The following is a 14,774-nucleotide window of genomic DNA, read 5'->3' as shown; positions in this document are numbered from 1 at the left end:
AGTAGGATTTATATAAAGTATAAAATATAAACACAAGAAAACTTTTTTTTTTTGTCTTTCTAAATTATGAGTACTCTCAATATTTTGTTACAGAAATAACAAGTGATTATTAAGCTTTACAGTGAAAGGAATTAGGGGACCTTTAGCAGAATCCTTGAACATGGTATTGGTGCACATTAACCTGGGGAGTAGCATGAACAAAGCCAATTGTTTGAGAAGTGGGTTCTCAAGAGTTTCTTAAACTGAATAGTGGAGGTAGTTGAGGTTATTTGGCTAGGTAGTGAGTTCCAGATTTTGGCAATAGTGCAGGCAAAGAGAGATTTGCCAGCATAATTTTTGTGTCTGATAATGCTTATTAGGTTCTGAGAACTAGATTGTAAGGCTCTCGTAGGGATGTGGTGGTTAATTATATTTTGAAGTGCAGGTTTTTTTTTCTGGAAGGTACAAGAGATTATGCGCTACTGTGAGTTGATTAAACAGAAGTAGTTGAAGTAGCTTGAGCCAACTGAGTTTGTTAAGGGTGAGGCAGTGGTGGGATTTGTATGAGGTTTCAGTAGCGAACTTGGCTATTTTGTTATAACAAGATTCCATTTTGTTCAGATCACTCTGATGGAGATTAGTAAGGATGGGAGAGGCATAGAGAAGGATGGATAAGAGATGAGGTCTTGCAATAGTAGCTTTGGTTTGTTTAGTGATAAAGTGTTTGTTCCTATAGAGAAGTCCTAGTTTTTTATTAACGTTTGTAATGGTTTGTGATATATGTATGTCAAATTTGAGGTTATTGTCTATTTCTACACCAAAGAGTCTAGTGTGTGCAGTTGGAGTGATTTGAATGTTATCTTTGGAGTGAATGGTGAAAGTGTTGTTGAGGTGGGGAGCATGACCTGGTCGGAAAATAATTAATTTAGTTTTTTTGGAGTTAAGAATAAGTTTGATGTTTGTAAACCATGTTTCAGCTAGAATAAAAGTGTTTTGTGTGAGGATTTGCAGTTCCTTTAAGGTGGGGGCGGCACGTATAAGGGTGTTGTCATCTGCGTATTGTACTACTGATGCTGTGAGTGAGGAGGAATTGATTTGGTTGGTGAATAGTGAGAACAACAGTGGGCCAAGGATGGATCCTTGAGGGACACCTATGGGTACTGGTAGCAGGGGGGACAGCTGGTCATGCCATAGGACTGCTTGCTGTCGACCAGATAAGTAGCTAGTAAACCATGATATAGTGGAGGGGCTGAGGCTTAGGGTAGATAATGTTTGGAGAAGAATGTTATGGTCTACCATGTCAAAGGCTTTAGATAAGTCTAAGAAAATGGAAGATACAAATAGTCCCTTGTTTCTATCGTGGTTAACTATATCTGTAAATTATAGTAATGCTGTGGTGGTGCTGTGGGATGGTCTAAAACTATGCTGAGTTTTGGAGATTAAGTTGCTTTGTAAAAGCTACCGAAATAGTTGGAAATGTACAACTCTCTCTAATATCTTGGATAGAGGTGAGAGTATTGCGAATGGGCGGCAGTTGGTGACTTCTAAGGAGTTGCTCCCTTTGTGCAGTGGAAGAATGTGTGATGTTTTTCACTGGGTGGGGACTTTGAATTCTGCAAGTGACCTGTTTATGAGGATGGACAGGGGATAGGCTATGGTGTCTGCTGCTACCTGAAGGAATTCGGCTGGTAGTGTGTCATCAGCTAGTGTGGTTGGTTTGAGTTTCTTAAGGAGCTTTGAAATAATTTTAGTGGGTACACGGTGTAGGGAAAAGTTGGTGTTATTGTTTTGAGTAGTAGGGTGGGTTTTGCTAGCATGTGGTATAGGGCTGCTAGTGGTATTGAGGGCATTGGTAAGGGTTTGGACTGTTTTGGTAAAGAACTTGTTAAATTGTGTGGGAATGTGAGAGCTGTCTGATTGGATAAACCCAGCAAATCATTGTGGAACATTTAGTGCTATGAATGCAGCTGGGAAGCCACTTTACTATTGTCACTGACATCTATAGACCCTGATGGCCAAACTCCAATCTGTTTCTTTTTTGCTTTTTTATTTCTTGCTCACTGTTAAAATGACCTCCATCTACTGTGGTACTGTGGATAGGCATTTAGAAGACCCTAGTGTTTATCTTTACTATGTGCATATTTTAACAAGATACAAAATGGAGGGGGAAGGGAGGAAAAAAAAATCACTTCTGTTTCTTGCTCAGGACCCTACGGCTAGTATCTTTGTAATTGGGCTCAGTTATGGATAATTTGTAATAAGTGCTTCTGATCTTCTGGTGTGATGACTGAAATTTGCAGAAAAGTTGGGTTACAGCTTAGTAAAACAGTTTCAGATTTACTGCTCATCATACCTCTCAACTTCTTAGTGCAAGAAATCTGGACAAAGCTTAAAATAATGGGGGGACAAATATTTAAAAATAGGGACTGATTTTAAATATTGCTCTTATAAACGTAGAAAGTTGCTAGAATAACAAGATTTGGGTCAATGTGCATTGTATTGCATTTTCTTGAAGGATATGAAGTCTAATACTCAAGTGTGTTTCATTATTTAGTGATTTCATTCCTCAGGGATTTGCCAGAAATCCACAAATTTTATGAAGCAAAGACCAAAAATAAAAGGCAAAAATCTGGACAGTTGAGAGGTATGCTGCTCAGTAATAGGTTTGTAGGTAAATACTAGGCAGGCTGCCCTTGCTGGTCATTTTATGCCTAACCACTTTCCTTTTTTGTGCTTGAATTAATCTATTCCATTTGGAGTTAGAGTGGTCTTACCCATCCCATGGTCAATAAATATATATTACCCTTAATGATAATAATTGGGATCATACCAAAGATAATTTGAGGGGACCATGCATGGGATCAAGAATTTAGAAGACACCTCTATCTATTAGTAGCACAGGGGGCAGTCCTAGGATAAATGTTCTGTTTCTCATCCATAGATTCAAGCTGCAGTTGAATATGGACAGGGATGAATTTTATTTTACATGGGTAGGAAGTTTGTTCCAGATAGTAGTATCCTCTGCAAGATATGTCCGGACATACAAACCATTCTGTTGATGTTGCAGAAAAGGTTTAGATCCCAAGACCAAGCATTTCTGATGCCATTTGACTTGCTATTGTACAGTAAATCCATCAGCATTAGGTCAGAGGATGCCTTGTGCACCAGAAAGAGGTCACCTTTTAGCAGTCTGTAGGATATTAAGTATAGTGAAACAGCTCTGAGTCTGTCCCTGTAGGACATATTGTTTTGGTGTTGAATCTGTTTAGCAAGGTTTCTCTGTCAGTATTCTTGTTGTTGCATGTGACTAGGCAGATACATGCCAGAGGGGTATTATACTGAATGACTGGCTTAATGAGAGCTGAGTAAAAGGGGGGGCAATGACATCCCTAGATATACATACAATCCCTTTGTTTATAAGCTGTGCAATAGAGAAAAACTCTTTTCATGAGAATGAACACTTTGGTTGAAAGTTAGGTCAATGTCCACATATGTTTTCAAATACCAAACAATTGGGTCAGCCCTAAGAGGCATATTATCAATGTGGTAGTTTTCAGGCTACAACTCATGCCATACATTTCTACCACAGAACCCGAACCGAAATACAAAAGGCGGGGGCATATCCATATTCATCAAGGATACCCGCACCTCCAGGTTAGTGGCACAGCACGATGCTTCAGAGATCATCCATGTGCAACTAACAACAGGCAAAACTGCAATTCAAATTGTAGCTTGCTACAGATCACCCACCATGTCCCAGGACCCCCCATTCCATGTTTCTGGAAACACTGGGAAACATAAAGGTCCTACCAAGCACCCTAATATTGGGTGATTTCAATTATCCAAACATTAACTGGGAGAACTACTCAAGTACTAACTCCCTTGCCCAGCATTTCCTAGAATTTATAAACTCAAACACCGTGGTTCAACTGGTCAACACTCCCACCAGAGGTGACAACATATTGGACCTGGTCATCACCAACATGGGTGACCGGTGTTCCACACCGGAGGTCAACCCCTCGCAGGTTAGATTTGACCATAAACAAATCACTTTGGATATCCACATTTCGCCAGACAAGGAAACCACTTTGAAAAACTTTTCAAAAGCAAACTTCACGTTACTTAAAACTGAGGTGGAAAGTTTCGAAGCCCCCATGCTAAAGGATAACGCTGTCCAAGCTGCAAAATCCTTTACTAATGCATTCTACAGGCACCTACAAGAATGCATGGATCATGCTATCCCAAGCAAAACCAAGACTCACTCTTCCAAGAAAAGGAAACCAGTCTGGCAGACTCTTGCCATAAAGAAGCTATACAATAGAAGGAGGAAACTAGTACAGAAAAGAGTAAAATCCCAAGAAGGAAGACATCCCTGATCAGTATCAGCAAGAAACTATGACTCCTCATAAAATCATCCAAGGCAAGCTTCAAAAGAAAAATTGCCAAGGACTCCAAATATAACCACAAGACAGTCTTTAGCTATGTCAAGAATCTAAGTGGCAATGCTCAGATCTGCTCAGAGATAGTGCAGAATGGCACAAAATACACTGAACCGACCAATATCACCAACATCCTGGCAGACAAGTTCAGCACAGACTTCAGCCCCCACTCACCCCCAAAAGGGCCCATAACCATACCAGAAGAATGTAGAGTCCCTGAAATCACAGACACTCAGGTTAAAACAGCCCTCTCCAGACCAAAAACACAGCATCAATGGGACTGGACGGTGTACCAGGCTGCGTCCTACATGAGCTCAAAGATGAACTAACCTCTCACCTAAACACACTGTTCAAAGTCAGCCTCTCCACAGGCTACATGCCCACAGAGTGGTGCACAGCAGTGGCTATTCAGCTCCACAAAGGTGGTGCCACAACAGACCCTGGGAAATATCACCCTATAACACCCTATAAGCCTGACTAGCTTGGTCTGCAAGGCTATGGAGTGCATCATAATGGAACTCATTAACAGAGACATTGGGAACCTCTAAACACTGGACCCTACTCAGTTCGGCTTTGTTAAGGTCAGATCATGCCTCCTAAACCTGGTGGACTTCTTTGAGACAGTTACCAAGACTATAGATGAGGGAAAGGTGGTACAAACAGCTTACCTAGACCTTGCAAAGGCCTTCAACACCATTCCCCATTCTGGTATTATAGACAAGCTCACCAGCCTAAACATAAACCCCTACATCACAAGATGGGTTGCCAACTGGCTCACGGACAGAACCCACATGGTGAGAGTTGCGGGAGCTAGGTCCGACTCTAAACTGGGCACAAATGGCATCCCCCAGGGCTCAGTCCTAGGATCCCTCCTGTTCGGCATATACTTCTCAGAGGTACAGGCAAGCACAGGAGGACTATGGCTGACCAAGTTCACAGACAACTGCAAACTAGGGGCTATAATTGACTCTCCGGCTGACACAGACATCCTCTAAAAGGGTCTCACTGAGACAGATACCTGATGTCAAAATCATGGCCTCAAGCTAAATGCCAAAAAGTGCATAGTCATCCCCTTTGGAAAAAACAAAGTACCCACAAACTACCACATAGGTGGTAGTCCCCCTAAATACGGAAGATGTAATAAGGGATCTGGGGACCCAAGTAGATAGTAATCTCACCTTTGATAATCACATTGCCAAAGTGGTTAGAAAATCCTTCTACATGGCCTACCTAATCACAAAAGGGTTTGCATCCAGATTAAAAGAGGTCATTGTGCCCTTCTGCTCATCACTCATCAGACGCATCATAGAGTACAACGCCCTATTTGGGATGTACCTTACAAGACACCTACAACAGCTGGAAAGACCACAGAAGTACTTCACCAAGAGGATCACTGGCCTCAAACAGATGCCCTATGCAGCTCGACTGAAGAAACTCCAGCTGTATTCGGTTGCATACCGCCTACTCAGAGGTGATCTCTGCCTGACATACAAGGCCATGTCCAACTCAGAATTGATGGACATGCTCCACCTAAAGAAAACCTTATCTCCTCGAGCCATACGCTCTAGGGATCTAAACCTCACCACAACAATAAATAGGATGTGCTGGCGGGATAGATTCCTGTCCCAGGGACTTCCCATGCTTTGGAACAAGATCCCAATCTACATCAGGCAGAGCTCCTTGCTAACACTCTTCAAAAGAAATCTTGACGAGTGGATGGGAAACAGAATGTTTACCCTGGGGATCACTTCAGTGGCTCTGCTGGACAGAGGCACAGGGAACTAATCTAAGGGGGCGGCGAAAGCCAACACATTCTGGCTAGGCTTATAAATGCCTTCAGGCAGATAGCCTAGTACCTACCTATGAACCTATGAGGTGACTTCTCAAAGGATACACTAATGCAGTTTCTGGTATTTAGCTTCAGTCCATGATTTTGGCACCATTTTTAAATTTGGGACAAATATTCCTGCCGGATGGGTAAGTCATTTGTTAATTCAGTGACTGCTCCTAGCTTTCAGCCACCAGCAAACTTAGTCAGCCAGCGCCTTTTGTATTGGCTTTTATTTCAGAAAAGCAGATGCCAAATAGGAGGGGTCCCAGCAAAGAAGCCTTGGGGGACTCCACTGGTGTCTGGTCTCTCTGTGGAGGTAACTTCCCCTATTTTATTTTCCTGCATCAAATTTTTCCTGTGTGTGTAATTATTTTTCATTACACTAGCTAGTCTGCCCACACATGCAGTTCCATGCATTGTGAAAAGCATCTGTGGAATAATGTACTTACGCTACATGCAGTGTGTGGTCTGCAGTGTACTGCTCCAACAAAGATGATTCTATGCAGCTAGAAGCAGTAGAAATAGCTATCAGCTTAGTGGTACTAATTCTACAATTTATTACAATAAGAGCTGCAAGAGAATGGCACAGTATTACAGCACATGTGGTTCAAGCACTTGCTCTCTACTACACTACTGTCAACATACACTCTGGCACTGGAACAGCTATATTTCCCTAGGTTATAATCTACTATGTCAACTATTTCAGCAATCTGGGGCCTTATGCCCCTGTCCAAAGATGGTATTGTTAAAACTTCTAAATAGTTGGTACTAACTTGCGTCTTGTTTGGGGTCTAAATAGATGATGTACTTGGAATTTGAGACAGCTAATATAATCTGCATTTTGTAGAGTCAGCTATTTTTAATAGCTATGTAAGTGAAGATAGGCACAATGTGCCAAAAAAAAAAAAAAGAAAGAACAGGGAAAGTAATTATTAAACAGAAAAAAAGTCAGTTAGTGAACAACAGCCTGGAGGTATCTAAAGCTAAATTCTCTGTAAAGCAAGAAACAACATCCAGAAATTTCAGAAGGGATGTTGTATAACAAAGAGGTGAGTACAGAGAAATATACAGCATAACTTGGCAGAGAAGGATGAATAAAAGCAGATCAATATATTACCATTTGGGTCGAGTTTTTTTTTCTTTTTGGATTAAAACCAGGAGTTATCTGTTGCTGTGCAACTGGCAAACATTAGAGCTGGAATTCATTTCTTGGCCATTTAAGCTGTGGCTTAGGTTAGAGGTAAACTAAACTGCAGTTTTCATTAGAAGACCTGGAACTCCTCATTGTAAACTTTTACACTTTGGTGGCTGTGCAGTATATGCAAGTTATTTATCAAAGAACTTGACACCATGGAAAGACAATGAACTCAGCACTACCCTCCATATTGAATGCTTGTTGACGGGAATGTACCAGTGTGACAAGCTAAGACCAGTATTCTACTGGGTCACATATTAGGGTTGGGAGAGCAGCCAAGGAAATATCTAGTTGGTCCCAGGTCATAAGAGATGTGTGGACATAAGAGATGTGCTTATTCTCCGTACAGTCCCTCTGAAATGGTTCTTGGCATTCAGTACTCTGATATAGGAGGGATCTTCAGGAGTTAGTCAGAGCATGGGTTAACTAAATGAAACCAGCAAGAAGGCACAGGCGGAATTTGGATGTTTTGTGGCATCAAGCAAGAGTTCTTCTGCAGATCATTTTAGGTATCTTAGGCAAAAGCAGAGGCTGTAGATGCTTTTTGAAATGTTTCTGCATGAAGAACTTTTTTCTTCTTGTCTATATGATCATGTCTGGATACCTAGAAAAACCCAGTGCCTTCTCTTTTTCATTACATTCCTGCTTTTATTCATTTTGTTCTCATAACCTCTTAATGTAAAGTTTTGGACAAGTAAAACCAAGATAAGTGCTAGGAAAATGGGTCCAAATAGATTTCAAAGAAACCAGACTCTTTGACTACATAAAAAGAAATTTAAGTAACTATTTAAAATATTGTTAAAAACATTTATTTATTATTATTTATTTGATATTTGTTAACCAGGGTGGTCCAACTGAGCTCAAGCCCATTTTCAGTGGAGACCCGAGGGGAAAAGCTCCAAATACTTATACAATTATATAAAAATAAGCAATGTAAAAATAAATAAAGAGAGAAAAGTGAACAATGGCAAGATATGGCAGTTTACAAATTTGAGAAATCCAAAACAAATCATAAACATAATTATGTTACATACAATAGACCAACAAATGAGAAGTAACTTTCACATATTCATAATACATAAGGAATTGTGGGTAAAGCTGTTTAAGCCTTAACATCATGAAAGTGTTTGCAGGTAGAAGTAGAAGAGCAAGAAATTAGTAGCAGACGTAAGAGGTAAGGGGTCATGTGGGGGTCATGACAAGGGCATATCCATGATTTAGCTAGAGAATGTTTTAGTTCTTTTTTGACACTATTGGAGTGTGCAATGCATCTTATGTTGAGTGGGAGTTTGTTCCAATTATGAGATACTGAATATTTGCATAATGCTTTACCAACAGTTTTATTGGATTTGTATATTTGCAGAAGTTGGTCTGTGCTACAGACTGGGGCATAGTATGACAAAAGATTGGATAGGGAAGACCGAGGGTTTGTTGAGTAAGAAGTGAGTTATTTGGAGAGGTAAAGGGTGAAGATGATGGGGAAATTCATGCCACTATAGATTCTTTAGTGCCATGCAGTGGTGAGAGGTATATGGTAGGTTTGCAGCAAATGTTCCGATTTTATTGTATGCCTGTTCCAACTTAGTAATTAAGGAAGACTGAAGGTTTGTAAGGAATGGAGCAGCATAGAGAAGGCCTGGAAGTAGATAAGCTTGAGTCAAGGAGAGTCTATCTAGAGTTAGGAATTTTTTGTTCCTGTAGAGGAGACCCAGTCTTTGGTTTGTTTTTTTAATGGATTGTTGACATGGAGGTAAAATTTTAATTGATCATCTATTATCATTCCAAGTAGCTTTGTGTGGGATTCTACATTAATGATGGTTTTATTTAAGGATGAGATGGTAAAGTTGGGTTTGAGATGTAAAAGTGATTTTGGGAGAAAGAGTAAATGTTTAGTCTTTTTAGGATTTAAAATATGCTGATTTTTGGTGAGCCAGGTTTCTACAGAAAGGAAAGAGTTTTGGGTAACATTGAACGCTTTCATCCCTAAAAATGAGACTTCAGCAGAATACATCCAGAATTGCATCACTTCTTTAAATACAAATGTTCAATAAAATCATTAACAGTTTAAGGGGCCTTCATTTAATAATTAATTCTAAGTGTAGCTAAAATTACTCATCACAAATATGAAAAAAGAATATCCAATTATATAATACAACACACGCACATAGGAATAAATTATAATTTTTTAAATCTTAATATACATAAAGTTTGCATTGACATAAACTTATTCAAGCCCAGTGCTGTGTTAGCATTCAGCCTAAGCTGCCACAACAATTCTTTATGTTTCCATTTTGATTTCCCATTCCTAACGTGTTCCAATATAGTAATAGAGAATTGTTTATATTGTGAGCAGGAAGAAACACGTTTATATAAAGAATTGTTTACATTTTATGTGTAATATCACAGAGGTGCTTGTAAATCCTTTTTTGTAACCACTGTTCAGTTTTGCCCACATAAAAAGTAGAATATCCCAAGCACCACTTTGCAATATAAATTGACCCTTTGGTGGAACAGTTACCTTTTTGCAAAAAATACTTTAGAATGTGATTGGCTTTGAATATATTTTTAATATTATGAGCCGTCTTACAAATAAAAAGTAGTTCCGGTCCTAATAATTTATATACAATAGGGTTTGTCCTTAATACATTCCAATTCTTCAATTCTTATTGACAATGTTTTTGACCTTGCCACTCAAATTGTTGTATTGCAGAACTAGGGCTTGTACAAATCCACCTACAAAATTAATTTTAACAGTGTTGCACAAACCCATGCATACAACAAAGGTCTATATTTGGCACCTCATTCAGATAAAACCTCATTACTAATTCCTTTTACCAAATCCTTTAAACATACTGGCTACTATATCTAATTTAATACATGCATCCTCAGTATTAGATGTCATTCTGGCCACCCTGATACATTGACCTTTCACCTAACTGTTTTTCTGTGAAAACAGATGGCAACTAGAAAAGTGTAAGTAAGAGTTGCTGAAGGTGGGTTTTCTGTATATGTTAAATTTAAAACCATTATCAGTGTGCATACTCAGTGTGTCTAAACAGTTCTTGTTGATTTTGTCATAGTGTGAAGTAGATTTCTAAAATTTAGTTATATTATTCAAGTGTACCAAAAATTCTTCAATATGAGACTCAGGGCCATCCCATAATATAAATATGTAATCTAAGAATCTGAGATAGAATTAACACACTTAAATAGTTAACAATTAAATACATGTCTTTTTACCATGCAAGTAAGACTAAGTTGACATATACTGGGACACAAGCTGTACCCACAGCTACCCTCTTGGTTTGTTTAAATATTTTGCCTTCAAAAAAATAAAAAATACAATTATTGTCCAAAACAAGAGATGTCAACTCAGTAATAAGATTGATCTTATTGTCCGAAAGAAACTCACAATCACTCAAACTGTCATGAAATGTATCTAAACCTTCATCACTGTGAATAGCAGTGAACAAGTCAACTACATCTGTTGTGAGAAAAAGTAAACTTGCATGTGTTACAGTATCTTTCCATTTTCTCCTGTGCTTGTGTAGGGTCATGAAAGTTGTTTGTCCCATGCGGGAAAAAAATTAAGTATTACTAGGTGCAGTAAACTAAACCTGAGGTTGAGCTTGAGTTGTCTGCATTACTTAAATACAGGAATGAATCTGCTTTATTTTGTGCTAGTACCAAGTGAAAGGTCCTGCTCTGTGAAACCCTTTGGTTTCCTGATGTCACTTGCTTTTTCTTTACCCGCATGAGGCTCAGGACTTTTTCTTTTAAAAGAAAACTTTGACATTTGAACACTTTTGGTCATGGAAACTTATAAATGGTAGTATGGTAATATATTCTATGTGACCTGTCCAGTTGAATTTCCTCTTTAGTAAGCTCAGTCCATGTGGCTAGCAGTTCAGTAACATATTACCAACAGTCTCTTCCCTCTAACACTTGTGCAACATTTATACGTCTGATAGTCTCTTATCTACTTCTGTCCTCCAGCTCCAGGATTTTCTACTCTAAGTATTTCTGAGTTTCTTCTAGGCTGGACAATCTACTTAGCCTTTTCTTCTCTTGCACCTTTAGGTTTTCAAAATCATCTGAGTTGTTGGAGTGTGGTGTTTCAATCTCTTGTATTTTTTGTTGTTGTTCTTTATAGAATTGACTAAAGCATCTCCTATTTTGATAATTTCTGTGCAAAGCTTGTCTATTTTTTCTCCTAGATCTGTAATGTCCTTTCTTGGAGGGAAGAAATACCAGTCCATCACCATATTGGCACTCTGCTTCGGTGCTGTTTTGGCCTTTGGGAGGTTGGACAACAAGATCCCTTTGCCTGCTTGTAATTTTTTCTTTATTTTCATTCATGTGGAGAAAGTACCTAGTATTGAGGATTCATTTCCATGCTTTTCTTAAAATCTGGACCCTTGTTTGACACTTTTAGGTCATAGTAAGGAGGAGTGCTCTGGCTCGATTTACACATGCAGCTCCATATCGGAACACCCTTATTTCCTTTATTAGTCTTTGCAGTGTTGCATTGTCCCCTTTATAGTTAATCCACCTCTAATCCTGTCTCATTGTATTATTTTACTGTTCACTTATGTCTCCTTGCTGCATGATCTGACATGTGTCTCCTATATTTGGATCTCTTCCATTATTTCCATTTGTTTTTTCTTCCCTAAGAACCTGTCTGACCTACTTGCCTGTACCAAAATGTTTCTTCTGTAGGTGTATTTCCCCCTCATTTGGATACATTTCCCTTCCATATGTCCAGTCACCATTCCTCTTTTATTCCTTGGGATAATTCCTGGCTCATCTTTGTGTTATATTGCCTCCTTTCATATAGCCTGCCTTTTTCTGGTTCCATGGGGACAGTGTCTTCCCACTCCCATTATGTCTATCCCATCTCTTCTGGTCTTGCTCACTTAGCAAAAAAGTTTTTGTACAACCCTTCTTTATCCCTGTTTGTTGCATACATGGTTCTTTTTGGCCAACAGTTGTGTTTCACTTTTCCATGCCAGATGATCCATCTATCTATCCCATATTTTATCACTTGCTCTGTGGTTGTCTGACATCCTCTATGAAATACAGTTGATATTGCCCTCTTCCTACTATTTCCCCCTTTGGGTAGCATGGTATATTCTCCCTATCTCTGATTTTCTATTTTGTTTCTTATAATAGAACAATGTTACCCCTCATCCTCTTTAACTTTCCTGTAGTTTCCTTCTTGTGATAGGATTTGAATAACTCCCAGTGTTCCATGTAATTAACTGTGTTTTCCTAGCTGTTTTTGCTGACTCCTCCCTGCTTTTCCATTTGCTTCTTATAGGTTCATAGGTTCATAGGTTCATACTAGGCTATCTGCCCGAGGGCATTTATAAGCCTAGCCCATTGTTTTGTGGCTTACGCCACCCCTTTAGTATGGGGAACTATACCCATTATTTTGCTGTGCCTCTGTCGAGCAGTGACACTGAGGTAATTCCTGGGGTATATCTGCGATCTCCCATCCATTGGTCAAGATTTCTCTTGAACAAGGCCAGCGAGGTGCTCTGCCTCACATGTACCGGGATTTTGTTCCACAGCATAGGGAGTCTTTGGGTGATGAATCTATCTCTCCAGCACGTCCTATTAATAGCCGTGTCGAGGTTTAAGTCTCCGCCCTTGTGGCTCTGATGGATCTAGATTTTTGAGGTGAAGCATATTCATCAAATCTGGGTTTGACATGGCCTTGTATGTTAGACAAAGGTCACCTCTGAGCAAGCGTGCGACTGAATAGAGCTGGAGTTCTTTCAGTCGGGCAGCATAGGACAGATTTTTGAGACCCTTTATCCTTTTGGTGAGGAACTTTGTGGCCTCTCCAGCTGCTGCAAGTGTCGGGTCAGATACATTCCGAATGGGGCATTGTACTCAATCATTGGTCTGATGAGTGATGAGTAAAGGGAGACTATGACCTCCCTTGATCTAGATGAGAATCCCTTCATGATAAGGTGGGCAATGTAGAAGGACTTCCTAACTACTTTAGCTACATGGGTGTCGAATGACAGACTACTATCAACCTGGGTCCCCAGGTCCCTGATAACTTCTTCTGTGCTCAGTGGATTGCCACCTATTTGGTAGCTAGGGGTAACCTTGTTTTTCCCGAAGGGTATGACTATGCATTTTTGGCATTTAACTTTAGGCCGTGGCTCTGGCACCAGTTATCCGCTTCTGTGAGACCCTTCTGAAGGATATCTGTGTCAGATGTGTTTTCTACTATGGCGCGCAGTTTGCAGTCATCTGCAAACTTTGTCAGCCATAACCCTCCTGTGTTTGCTTGTACTTCGGAAAAGTAGATGCCAAACAAGAGTGGGCCCAGGACTGAGCCCTGTGGGACACCACTTGTGACAGGTTTTGAGTCTGACATGGCGCCAGCAACTCTGACCCTGTGGGTTCTGTCACTCAGCCAGTTTGCAACCCATCTTGTGATGTATGGGTTAACATTTAAGCTGATGAGTTTTTCAATGATACCCGAGTGGGGTATTGTATCAAGGCCTTAGCCAGATCGAGGTAGGCTGTATGGACTGCCTTTCCTCATCAATGGCTTTGGTGACTGTTTCAAAAAGTCAACCAAGTTTAAAAGGCATGATCTGCCTTTGACAAAGCCAAACTGGGTTGGATCCAAAGTCTGCAAATTCCTATGTCTTTATTTATGAGGTCCATTATGATCCTCTCCATGGCTTTGCAGATAAGGCTTGTCAAGCTAATGGGCCGGTAATTTCCAGGGTCTGTGGAGGCACCGCCTTTGTGAAGTGGGACCACAGTTGCAGTGCGCCACTCCTGGCACGTATCCAGAGGTAAGACTTTGATTAAACAGCTGTCCTAGCTGTGGGTTTAATTCCTCATTGAGTTCGTGGAGCACACAGCCGGGTACACCATCGGGTCCCATGGATGCTGTGTTTTGTGCTTTGGAGAGAGCAGTTCTCACTTGGGCGCTGGAGATGTTTGGGGGCTGCACTCATTTGTTATAGATCTCTCTCCTTTTGGGGAGGGGAGAAGTTTGCACTGAACCTGTCAGCCAGTATGTTGGCAATGTCTGTAGGATCAGTAATCTTCACATCATTTTGAACTAGTTCTGAGCATATCTGGGAGTTTCCTCCTAGGTTTCTAACATAGCTAAAGAAGGCCTTATGATTGTCTTTTGAGTCTTTAGCTATTTTTCTCTCGAAATTTGCTTTGGATGATTTTATGAGAGCTCTTAGTTTTTTACTTATAGTGATCAAGGGTGTCTTACCTTTTAAGGATTTTGCTCTATCTTGTAGTAGCTTCCTCCTTTTGTTGTAGAGTTTGTTTATGGCTGGGG

Source organism: Protopterus annectens, chromosome 1.part0 (assembly GCF_019279795.1).
Source record: "Protopterus annectens isolate FY-2018-M chromosome 1.part0, PAN1.0, whole genome shotgun sequence".
NCBI classification, from domain to species: domain Eukaryota; kingdom Metazoa; phylum Chordata; order Ceratodontiformes; family Protopteridae; genus Protopterus; species Protopterus annectens.
The sequence above is the reverse complement of the archived record's forward strand: the minus strand, read 5'-3'. Positions refer to the sequence as shown.